Here is a 13,820-nt window from a genome sequence, read left to right on the forward strand (position 1 = left end):
AATCAAAACTAGACTATGAACTGACGTCTGAGCCCAGTGTGAAAGTTTCTCCCTGAATTTACAGCACAACATTTTGGTTACCAAGCAAGCTACGTTCACTTGAACAACTACCAATTAAGTTCAAGATATAGCTAGGTCTCACCTGGAGAGAGGCCACCAGTTATTCTGACAGGAAGAAGTTGGTCTTTTGAGGTTGGGAATTGAATCATGTCACTTTCTTTCAAGAGTAGATGGTGAATGATCATTTGGTTTTGTTGTAATTCAAGTGATTTCTGAACATTCTGTTTGGCATCATTCCTGAGGCAACGATGTTCTATGGATGAAGGCCCTTATGACATAAGAATATTCTGGTGGGAGAACTATATTGTTTTGTTGTGATTCAAATGATTTCTGAACATTCTGTCTGCTATTGTTCCTGTGGAAACCAATTTCTATTGATATTTTGACATTCTAAGATTCAAAATGTTTTTGACTATGGGTGTGCTTGTAAATTCACTCTGGAGTGCCAGAGTGCACTCAGAGTGCGCTCTGGGCTTTTGTAAATTCAGAGCATTTCGTGCTTGGAGCATTCAGAGCGCACACTGGACGCTCTGGCCGAGGAGTAGGGTTGATCAGAATGTTCTGATCTCACAATGGCAGTCAAGCACCCAAGCTAACTGGCTAAAGTTGGCTAGCTTGCTAGCTACTTCCAGACAGAAATGAGAGAGAACCTCACCGACCATTTTACTCGCCCTAGCAGAGCTGGTTAGGCTGTTTTCATGTTATCTAGAGCATTGGTGTCTATAACATGCTGACTTCAACGGGCACGCGCCATCACACGCATGTGATTTTGTCCATCTGGACGCAATCAGGACACGCAGGTTGAAATATCAAAACAAACACTGAACCAACAATATTAATTCTGGGACAGTTCGAAACACATAAAACATTCATGGACATTTAGCCAGCTAGCTTGCTGTTACTAGCTAATTTGTCCTAGTATATAAACATTAGGTCGATATTTTATCTGAACTGTACAAGATCCCTGGATATTTGTAGAATATCAACCCATTTTGAGTCTCACAAAATCATGTGTTCTCTACTCTGACAATGAATCAACAGATAAAAGAGGAAACCTAGTTAGTTTCTAGTAGTCTCTCCTCCTTCAGTCTTCTTCTTCTGTGGTATATTGGTGATCGTGCAATTGAATGTGCATCTCACCACCTACTTTGCGGGATGGAAACAGGATTCCCAAAGATTTAACAAAATACAAAGACAAAATAAACTACCAAAAAATACATTCATAAACTAAATCAAATAACATTTCTTTAAAAATACAAATAAAACCAATCTGATCCCTACACAGGCTAAAGGGGATCCTAGGAGGGCTGGTCTTCCGGTGCCAGTACCCTTTGCAAATCTTCAGATGTAAAATGTTTATGTCCCAAAAACTTTTCAGCCGCAGCCACAATAATGTCCCGTTTTGTAGACTTCTTTGAGACTTGTGCCGTACAGTTTATAACTGTGGCAATGAACAGCACCAATCCACCTTTTTAACACAAACCGTATCTTTTGACTGGCAGCAAACATTTACTACAGGCTGGGGTGCGTCCACTTCCATATTTTCACTCGCAACACTTGTTTTCTCAATTATTTTAATCGCCTCCGCCTAGGAGATTAGATTGACCACTCTAACCTCAGTCTCCTTCACCCTTAGAGGGCACTCGGGATCATGATCCCCAACACAATTGCAACACCGTTGCCCTTCTACACACCGTTCTTCAATATACTCTATCTGCACATGCTTGAAACATGGCCAAATCCTTTACAATTCTTACACTGCAATAGTTTGGGGACGATAGCTCTTACAGTGTATCTTACATGACTCTTTATCAAAAAACTACAGGACCGACAGACTTCTTATTTTTCTCCATTCACCCATTGGGTCAGACACCAGGCACCAACCACAACGGGAATTTTCTTCAGGTATTCAATCTGAACATCTGTCGTCACCCCTGAGATGACTCCTTTGCCGGGTGCTCTACTCCGAAATTTAAAACACCTTACTTAACAAACACATCCAAACAATAAGTGAATCATTATTATTCATGCACGTATCCTCCACTCTAATTTTTGACAATTTCCATTTTGTTCCAGTTTTTGCTACTACTGTTGTCCATTCAGAACATTCGTCTTCACCAACTTTGCTCGACACGCTGCTTGATTCAAACTCAGCATCCACTTCCGCAATCTTTTTCCTGAACCCGGAATTTCAATCAATTAAATTAAAAGGGCTTTATTAGCATAGGAAATGTTTACATTGCAAAAGATAAACAAATAAACAAAAAAATAAACAGTAAATATTACATTCACAAAGGTTCCAGAGGAATATAGAAAATTAAAATGTCATATTACGGCTATATACAGTGTTGTAACGTTGTGCAAATAGTACAAAAGGGAATATAAATCAACATAAATATGGGTTGTATTTACAATGGTTGTTCTTTACTGTTTGTTTCATTACACTAGGTGAGACCCAAATGCAGACACAGGAGGCAGATGGTTGGAGTTTTAGATGTTTAATAAATCCAAAGGGAATAGGCAAGAGAATGGTCGTGGACAGGCTAAATGTCATAACCAGATCAGAGTCCAGGAGGTACAGAGCGGCAGCCAGGCTCGAGGTCAGGGCAGGCAGAATGGTCAGGTAGGCAGGTACAGAGTCCAGAACAAGCAAGGGTCAAAACCGGGAGGACTAGTAAAGGCAACACGGGAAAACCACTGATAGGCTTGGACATACAAGACGAACTGGCAAAGAGAGACAGGAAACACAGGGATAAATATACTGGGGAAAACAAGTGACACTTGGAGGGGGTGGAGACAATAACGAGGACAGGTGAAACAGATCAGGGTGTGACAGTTTGCCCTTTTCTTGTGGCAACAGGTCACAAATATTGCTGCTGTGATTGCACACTGTGGTATTTAATCCAATTGATATGGGAGTTTCTCAAAATTGGATTTGTTTTTTAAATTCTTTCTGTGTCTGTGTAATCTGAGGGAAATATTTGTCTCTAATATGGTCATACATTTGGTAGGAGGTTAGGAAGTGCAGCTCAGTTTCCACCTCATTTTGTGGGCAGTGTGCACATAGCCTTTCTTTTGAGAGCCAGGTCTGGTCATATGGCAGCCTCTCTCAATAGCAAGGCTATACTCACATAGTCAAAACGTTCCTTAGTTTTGGGTCAGCCACAGTGGTCAGGTATTCTGCCACTGTGTACTCTCTGTTTAGGGCCAAATAACATTCTAGTTTGCTCTGTTTTTTTTGTTTCTACTGTGTCAAGTAATGATCTTTTTGTTTTTTCATGATTTGGTTGTGTCTAATTGTGTTGCTGTCCTGGGGCTCTGTGGGTCCTGTTTGTATATGTGAACAGAGCGCCAGGACCAGCATGCTTAGAGAACTCTTCTGTAGGTGATGGCTTTGTTAAGGAAGGTTTGGGAATCGCTTCGTTTTAGGTGGTTGTAGAATTTAACGGCTCATTTTTGTATTTGGTAATGAGCAGGTATCAGCCTAATTTTGTTCTGCATGCTTTATTTGGTGTTTTACGTTGTACACTGAGGATATTTTGCAGAATTCTGCATGCAGAGTTTCAATTTGGTGTTTGTCCCATTTAGTGAATTATTGGGTGGTGAGCAGACCCCAGAACTCACAACCATAAAGGGCAATGGGTTCTATAACTGATTCATGTATTTTTTAGCCAGTTCCTAATATGTTGAATTTTATGTGCCTTTTGATGGCGTAAAAGGCCCTTTTTACCTTGTCTCTCAGATCTTTCATAGCTTTGTGGAAGTTACTTGTGGCACTGATGTTTAGACTGAGGAATGTATAGTTTTTGTGTACTCTAAGGCAATGTTATCTAGATTTGTTTTTGTGGCAACTCAACCTTTTTTAAAGAAAACAATCTCTTTTAAAGAAAATAAAGAAAATAAACTCTGAAGATAGATGGGGGGGCAATCAATTCACATATGGTGTCCATGGCACAGCTGGGGGCAGAGGGTGGTCTATAGCAAGCGACAATGGTGAGAGACTTGTTTCTGGATATGTGGATTTTTAAAAGTAGAAGCTTGAATTGTTTGGGTACAGACCTGGATAGTAAGACAGAACTCTGCAGGCTATCTCTACAGTAGATTGCAACTCCACCCCCTTTGGCAGTTCTAGCTTGTTGGAAAATGTTATAGATAGGGATGGAAATTTCAGGGTTTTTGGTGGTCTTCCTAAGCCAGGATTCAGACACGGCTAGGACATTCAGGTTGGCAGAGTGTGCTAAAGCAGTGAATAAAACAAACTTAGGGAGGAGGCTTCTAATGTTAACATGGATTAAACCAAGGCTTTTACGGTTACAGAAGTCAACAGATGAGAGCACCTGAGAGCACACACAGGGCCTGGGTTTTTTAAAATAATTAAAAATATTTTTTTAACCTTTATTTTACTAGGCAAGTCAGTTAAGAACAAATTCTTATTTTCAATGACGGCCTAGGAACAGTGGGTTAACTGCCTGTTCAGGGGCAGAACGACAGATTTTTGTACCTTGTCAGCTCGGGGATTTGAACTTGCAACCTTTCGGTTACTAGTCCAATGCTCTAACCACTAGGCTACCCTGCTGCCCCGGGTTAACCTCTACATCACCCGAGGAACAGAGGAGGAGTAGGATAAGGGTACGGCTAAAGGTTATCAGAACTGGTCGTCTAGTACGTTAGGAACAGTGGGTAAAAGGAGCAGGTTTCTGGGCGCGATAGAATAGATTCAAGGCATAATGTACAGACAAAGGTATGGTAGGATGTGAGTACATTGAAGGTAATCTTAAGCATTGAGTAATGATGAGAGAGATATTGTCTCTAGAGATGTTTAAACCTGGTGATGTCACCTTATATATGGGAGGTGGAACTAAATGATTGGTTAAGGCATACTGAGCAGGGCTAGAGGCTCTACAGTGAAATAAGACAATAATCACTAACCAGGACAGTAATGGACAAGGCATATTGATATTAGGGAGAGGCATGCGTAGCCGAGTTATCATAGGGGTCCAGTGAGTGGTTGGGCTGGCTGGAGACACAGCGATTCAGACAGCTAGCAGGCCGGGACTAGCAAGCTAGCAGAAAGGCCTTAGAGGGACGTCGCGGTGGAGAAAAGTCTGTTTTAGCCTCTGTGTGTGGTGACGTCGATAGACCAGTCGTGATGGATTAGTAGGGTTCCGAGTAGCAGAGGTGTCCAAGTCCAATTGGCAAAATAGATATAGTGGCCCAAGAAATTGGCCGATGGATCTATTCAGCTAACAGTTCAATATGCTCTAGACAGCTAGCGGGCCGCGGCTAGCAGCAAGCGGGCCATGGTTAGCAGGCTAACAGATGGGCATTCAGGGGACGTCACAATGTAGGGGCCAATTGTGTACCCTCTCGAGCAGGTTACGTCAGTAGCCCAGTCGTGAAGGATCGGCGGGGTTCCGTGCCCTGTACCGGCAGTAGAAGGGGTCCGGGTATTGTACCCCAGGAGTGGCTGATGGGCCTCTTCAGCTAGCCGGGAGAATGGGCCTAGCATGGGCTAGCTCCAGGCTAATTGGTGCTTACTTCGGAACAGACGTTAGCCAGGAGTAGTCACTCGGATTGCAGCTAGCTAGCTGCAATGATCCAGGTGAACTGTTCCGAGCTTGCGGTAGGAATCCGGGGATATGGAGAGATAATAGGTCTGGTTTGAGTTGCGTTGTACAAACTGGCGAGAGCTTTCCGAGTTAAAGGTTTAGCTGATGACCGCTGGCAGTGGTTAGCTGACTACTAGCTAGTAGCTAGTGAGCTAGCTAGCTTCTGTTGGGGGATTCCGGTTCCGAGGTTAAAAAAAATACTTTAGAAAAAAACTATCCACACCACATTGGGTGAGGCGGGTTGCAGGAGAGTATTTTGAAGTTGAGGTTTCGAAAAATATAAAAAAGATATGCGAAGAAAAATATATAAAAATATATATACAAGGGACACGACAAGACGAAGGACAAAGACGTCTGACTGCTACGCCATCTTGGATAGAATTACCTACTCATTCTAGGGTTTTTCTTTATTGTCACTATTTTCTACATTGTAGAATAATAGTGAAGACATCAAAACTATGAAATAGCACATGGAATCATGTAGTAACCAAACAAATCAAAATATATTATATTTTTGAGATTCTTCAAAGTAGCCACCCTTTGCCTTGATGACAGCTTTGCACACTCTTGTAATTCTCTCAACTAGCTTCACATGGAATGCTTTTACAACAGTCTTACAGGAGTTCCCACATATGCTGAGCACTTGTTGGCTGCTTTTCCTTCACTCCACAGTCCAACTCATCCCCAAACCATCTCAATTGGGTTGAGGTCAGGTGATTGTGGAGGACAGGTCATCTGGTGCAGCACTCCATCACTCTCCTTCTTGGTCAAATAGTCCTTACACAGCTTGGAGGTGTTGAAAAACAAATGATAGTCCCAGTAAGTGCAAACCAGATGGGTTATCGCTGCAGAATGCTGTGGTCGCCATGCTGGTTAAGTGTTCCTTGAATTCTAAATAAATCACAGACCGTGTCACCAGCAAAGCACCATCACACCTCCTCCTCCATGCTTCACGGTGGGAACTACACATGCGGAGATCACCTGTTCACCTACTCTAATTCTCACAAAGACACGGCGGTTGGAACCAAAAATCTCAAATTTTGACTCATCAGACCAAAGGACACATTTCCACCGGTCTGATGTCCATTGCTTGTGTTTCTTGACCCAAGCAAGTCTCTTCTTATTATTGGTGTCATTTAGAAGTGGTTTCTTTACAGCAATTCGACCATGAAGGCCTGATTCATGCAGTCTCCACTGAACAGTTGATATTGAGATGTGTCTGTTACTTGAAGTCTGAAGCATTTATTTGGGCTGCAATTTCTGAGGCTGGTAACTCTAATGAACTTATCCTGTGCAGCAGCGGTAACACTGGGTCTTCCTTTCCTGTGGCGGTCCTCATGAGAGCAAGGTTCATTATAACGCTTGATGGTTTTTGCGATTGCACTTGAAGTTCAAGAAATGTTCTGGATTGACTGACCTTCATGTCTTAAAATAATGATGAACTGTCATTTCACTTTGCTTATTTGAGCTGTTCCTGCCATAATATGGACTTGGCCTTTTACCAATTAGGGCTATCTTCTGGATACCACCCCTACCTTGTCACAACACAACTGATTGCCTCACAAACTAACTTTAACAGGGCACACCTGGTCATTGAAATGCATTCCAGGTGACTACCTCATGAAGCTGGTTGCAAGAATGCCAAGAGTGTGCAAAGCTGTCATCAAGGCAAAGGGTGGCTATTTGAAGAATCTCAAATCTAAAATATATTTTGGAACCTGTTGGAACTACCCATCCCGGATCTGGGAGAATTGTCATCAACTACACTAATTAGCATAGCGCAACGGTCAAAAAATATTACTAGAAAATATTCATATTCATGAAATCACAAGTGAAATATATCGAAACACAGCTTAGCCTTTTGTTAATCACCCTGTCATCTCCGATTTTGAAATTATGCTTTACAGCCAAAGCAAGACAAGTGTTTGTGTAAGTTTATCGATAGCCTAGCATAGCATTATGTCCAGCTAGCAGCAGGAAGCTTGGTCACGAATATCAGAAAAGCATTCAAAATTAATCGTTTACCTTTGATGATCTTCTGATGTTTTCACTCACGAGACTCCCAGTTAGACAGCAAATGTTCCTTTTGTTCCATAAAGATTCTTTTTATACCCAAAATACCTCCGTTTGTTGGTCACGTTACGTTGAGAAATCCACCGGAAATAGCGGTCACGACAACGCCGAAAAAATTCCGAATTATATCCATAATATTGACAGAAACATGGCAAACGTTTTTTATAATCAATCCTCAAGGTATTTTTCAAATAACTATTCGATAATATATCAACCGGGACAATTGGCTTTTCAGTAGGAGCGAGAGGAAAAATGACTACCTCTGTCTTTTACGCAAGAATCACTCTGAGAGCCCTCAGCTGGCCACTTACGCAATGTAGTCGTTTACGCTCATTCTTCAACATAAAGGCGTGAAACTACGTCTAAAGGCTGTAGACACCTTAGGGAATACGTAGAAAAAGGAATCTGGTTGATATCCCTTTCAATGGCCAATAGGGATGCATAGGAACACAACGGTTTCAAAATAAGAGGCACTTCCTGATTGGATTTTCCTCAGGGTTTCGCCTGCAATATCAGTTCTGTTATACTCACAGACAATATTTGGACCGTTTTGGAAACTTTAGAGTGTTTTCTATCCTAAGCTGTCAATTATATGCATTTTCTAGCATCTGGTCCTGAGAAATAGGCCATTTACTTTGGGAACGTTATTTTTCCAAAAATAAAAATAGTGCCCCCTAGTTTCAAAGGTGAACACTTTTTTTGGTTACTACATGATTCCATATGTGTTATTTCATAGTTTTGATGTCTTCACATTTTACGATGTAGAAAATAGTAAAACTAAAGAAAAACCCTTGAATGAGTAGGTGTGGCCAAACTTTTGACTGGTACTGTATATGTTTTTGCTGTTTGTTCTTTGTTATAGAGCCAAAACGATTGGAGAAGTGGTGTACCCATACATTTCCATACACAAATCTTTGTGTTGTTGTTGGTTTAGTGTGTTCCCATTTTCCGAGAAGTGGTTAGATTCTATGGATTCTTCAGTTCTATTGAGCTGATTTCTGATACGCTGTACCTTATATTTATTTCTGTATTGGTATTCTGGATCTCTATGTTTTTGGTTGTATATGTTTCTCAGTTTCTTTCTTAGATCTTTGGATTCTTCATCAAACCATTTGTCATTGTTGTTAATTTTCTTAGGTTGTCTGCTTGAAATGTTTTGATTTGATTGGGAAGCTGAGAGGTCAAATACAGTGCATTTGGAAAATAAGGTATTTCAGTTTTGTAAAAATGTCTTAAAACCTGTTTTCTGTTTATACTGTTTAAGTTTTCTACTGCCAAGTTTCCACCTTCGCTATTACAGTGAAACATTTTGTCCAGGAAGTTGTATAAAAAAGACAGAATTTGTTGTTGCCTAATTTTTTCGTAGGTTTCTACACTACTTTCCTTCCAACTATAGCATTTCTTAACACTATGCATTTCCTTTGGCTTTGATGCCTCATGATTGAATATTGAGGTTGAGGTCAGTGATAAAGTAATCTACAGTAGTGCTGCCAAAGGATGAGCTATAGGTGTACCTACTGTAAGTCCCCTCAAAGCCTACCTTTGGCTACGTACAGACCCAGCATGTGACTGTGCTGCAGGAGTTGTGACCCGTTTTTGTTGGTTGTGTCTTGGGGGGCATATTTGGGACAGAATGCTGTCACCTCCAGGTAGGTGTTTGTCCCCCTGTTTGCTGAGAGCATCAGGTTTTTGTCCAGTTCTGGCATTTAGGTTGCCACAGACGAGTACATGTCCCTGGGCCTAGGATGGAGAAGCTGTCATCGTTAAAGTATGGGGATTCTATTGGAGGGAGAGATATGTAGCGCACACAGGGACATTTTTCTCTTATGTAAAATGTTCCTGTTTTGACTAATTTAATAGAGAGGGTTAGGTCTGCTCTCTATCAAATTAGCATACCCCCAGAGTCTCTTCCCCTTTTGCACACCTGGTAGTATGGTGGATGGGACTACTAGCTCTCTGTAACCTAGAGGGCAACCGATGGGTCTGTCTCCTCTGTACCATGTTTCTTGTAGGATGACAATGTCTGTATTTCCAATTTATGTGAGGAGGTCTGGGTTCCTGCTGTTTAGGCCAAAGACAGGTGACCTCCGACCTTGTATATTCCAGGATGAGATAGTAAAAGCTTTGTGTTCAATCAACCATGTGGTTGTATGCTTCTAAAAACCAATGAGGAGATGGGAGCGGCGGGACTTGCAGTGCATTAAGCTTCAAAAATAGTTATATTTTAGCGTCTGGCTACACAGTCTCGTTAACATGTATGTGTACATTTATTTTGCAACGCTCAGTCATGCAATGCAGCAGTGTGTTCAGAATGTAACTGTGCTGTTAGCAACAATTAAATGTTTTTTTTGCTGACATTTACTGATGCAGGTCATATTCAACGGCTGTTACGCGTTTGCAAATTCCTCAGTTAATCTGCACTCTGGCACACAGACTAGAGTGCTCTGAAATCGTAGAATTTACAAATGCACCCAATTAATAATATTGTAGCCACCTGCTTGGACAGTTATGTGCTTGTGTTCTGATGTTATTTTGTTGTGTGGTGATGAGGACACGTTTATCACTTTGCTCTGTATTTCGCAGAGAGCTTGATCCTATGTCCTGGACATTGATTTAATCATGATCTATTTAGGTCATTACAATATCATCTCTAATGGTAGCCTATTTGGTTTGTACAACAGATACATTCCTGAGGTGATTCCATCTGAAAGTGAATAACCCCCAACTGTATTTCATTGGAAACAAGATGTTATTGTTTACTTTCTCTGTGTGGTCATCTGACTAGCCCAGCCTTTTTCTGTTGGGGTCTGTCTCAAAAGTAAAGTGATCCCTAGCCTGAAATACACTGGTACAGGTTGTGCTCACCTGGATGCTACAACAGGGACTTTTTGTGAGGAATGGAGTCACCTCAATGACAGGAGACTTATGCTGCGTTCAAAACAACTGGGAAGTCAGAAAAATACGAGGTCAAATCGTGATGTCAGTGACCTTGCTGTCGGAAAATGTCGGAGCTCTAGAAAGAGGAATGAGTTCCCGAGTTAGAATTCTGAGTTGGATGATCATTCAAATTGTTTTTACCCAGTTAGAGATACTTTTTTCCTAGTTCCAAATTCCCAGTTGTTTCAAACAAGGCAACAAGGCAAGAGTCTAAAGGTTGAAATTACGCAAGCCAGTAGACTATTTGTCATCTTATCAGACACTCTAGTCAGTAGTCAGTCACACAACTGGAGCATTAGCCAAATAGACTGACCTGTTTAAAAAAATAAAATATACCAAATTGAAAGACAGATTAGAGAAGAGGATTATCTGAAACAGTGGTAATTTAACAGTAGCCTAAGATATTACATCATAGAGCTAAAACAATTCACATGTTCACTGAAATCTGAGGACTGTTTTGCTTTCTTTTTTTGTAACCTGACAGAGCTTGTCTAACCAGATCTGAGCTGGTGTCTCTGAAGTTGTGAACAAGCAGCAACCTGTAGACAAGAGATCGCCCCGGGGTTAAGATGTTGGTGCACTGAGGCAGACATGATGATTTCATATAGATTAATGGCTGGATACGTAGACGCTAAAAGCACAGTGTTGAACTCATGGAAAGTTACTCATTGACTGAGTCGAGAGGCAGAGAGAGAAGGCGGCTGGTTAGTGGGTGTTATCACAGGCATGACCAGGATCATGTCCAGTGAATTGGAAAGCAAACAGTTTAATGAATATTATTTCTGTTGTGTCTAGATAATATAGACAACTATGTTACTGTGTATCTTATTATTGATGTGCCTATTTTCAATCTGTTCATTTTGTTCAACATTATTTACAGATTAAAATAGTACATTTGCCTCTGTAGTTGTATGCCCACATACAGTGCATGCCTGCATAAGTCATTTGAGTTGTTCATCCTCTTCCAATCCAAGTGCTTCTTCATAGTGAATTAGATCCATTTTGGGAGCTGGTTACATGATTAAATAAATATTTGTTCCTAACTTTTCACCCCCTAAAATGCAGAGAACCAAAATGTTCACCCACCCCACCTGCTGGAGGTCATGAGACTTTGTTCAGGTTGTGTACCTGTAGCACTTTGTCTGGCCAGGAGGTGGCTCTGTTACCCTGTCTTTATGATGTGTTGTCCATCATGTTTACACGTGTGTTAATTGTGATGTAGATTTTTAGAGGACAAAGAGAATATTAGCATAGTGGTACATTTGTTATGGTTCACAAGCTCCTCAATTACAGCCGTCTACTGAAGCTACAGCTATCTGTTTGTTTTAGTCCCTATAATAAAGCTAAAGGTGATGGCTACTGAACAATTCAATTCAACACAAATCAGATTTGTCTGATTTGAAATGGGGAAGGCATGTTTCTGGTTTGATAAAGCAGAATCATTCAGACAAAAACAGCTCTTTATTCTGGTGCCAAATTGGAGGTGCTGTGTGTTGTGTCCATGATGCTGGCATGAGACGAAACACTAGAACAGGCTGGTACATGTCACGTATTAACGACCATTGTTAAATTGCACTGAAATAGATACAGAAGCAGGCTGCACTGAATCAACATACGTTGTTTTAGAGGACAAAGATGTTGGAATAAGGACATTTTATACCTGAAAAACACATATCTGTGGACTATCAGCGGGCCTAATTAGTCATTAAGCCTCTTTCAAGATATGTTGCTGCCATATAATCATTGAGCAGCAGTGGACCTCTAAAAGTTCATGTGTTTTGGTATTAGATTTGAGCAAATTTGTCAAATGAGGACTGTTTAGAAATACCCTCCTGAAGTAATTCCCTTTATATGGGCCAACTCATGGTGGCTGATGAATGACACTGCAACTGCTGTGTGGCAATGGGGAAAACACTCAATGGTCAGTTTCCAATGGGGCCATAATAACCCTGATGGGGAGTAGTAGGTCATAAATATTGTCATGGCTTCATGGTCAGGATGAGCAGAGATCACAAACGGCAGGGTGTAGTAGGGAGGCCTAACAGAGGAGGCCAGAGCGACATAATCACTCGCTGCTTGTCAAGGGATCATAAATTCACAGCACCACTCCATAATAGGACAAAGGCCTCATTTATATACTGCTTCTCAGTCCAGGTCCTAAGCGGGATTTGTCTCACGGGAAAAAAACATTTCAGTGGACCTCTTAACAGTGGAGAGACACATTTTAAGTGTTAAAGCTAATTTCCTGCAATTCTACATATTTTTGCCATGACATGCCATTTTGGTCTTAATTTAAGGTTCGGGTTAAGCATAATGTTAGCAGTGTGGTTAAGGTTAGGGTTTAAGTTAGGTTTCAAAATTGAATAAGATAAATAGTAGAAATGGGCAGGTTTAGCCATAATTGTGACTTTGTGGCTGGATTCAAGTTGAATGTAAATGCATATCTTTGTAGGGTGGTTAATGGAGATATTTGGAGAGGTTCGGTGAGATTTTGTTTACATACAAACTTCTCTTTCTCACCCTCACGTAACCTGTAGCCTTGTCCCAGATGTGTGTGCTGTCTTGTCAACTCTTATGGACAGGTGTGACAATTTATCACATAATCAGAATTACCTTTATTCGCCAAATACATTTATACATACTCAGAATTTTACTTGGTGTTATGGTGCTGGTAGTGATAGACAACGTTTAAAGGCAGAACACAGACAGTAGAGTTTAAACAAAGTTTACATACTGTAATACATTATATACAACTTGGCAGAGTGAGTATAGAGCTATAGAGAATGGGAAGGGGATATACAAATATACAAACAGGAGGTATACAGTTGATCTACAATGGATGTACAAATGTACTGAATCGGTATGAATATATCTAAATGCAGAGAGATGAACAGAGTGCAAATGTATAGTATAGTGCAGTTATTTTGTGTACAGTTCAGAGATGGCTTAATGTGTTGTGCAGCAGAGACTGCATAGTCCTTTACTCTCTACCGGCCAGATGGTGAGGGCCACAGCCCGGGGAAAGAAACTGTTCAAGTAGCGGGAGGTTTTGGTCCTGAACTGCCTGCCAGAGGATCATTTTTAGAAGAGGGGTTGACCGGGGATGGAGGGGTCAAATAGCCCTTACACAGCCTGTAGGTG

The sequence above is a fragment of the Oncorhynchus tshawytscha genome, linkage group LG09 (assembly GCF_018296145.1).
Source record: "Oncorhynchus tshawytscha isolate Ot180627B linkage group LG09, Otsh_v2.0, whole genome shotgun sequence".
NCBI lineage: Eukaryota > Metazoa > Chordata > Actinopteri > Salmoniformes > Salmonidae > Oncorhynchus > Oncorhynchus tshawytscha.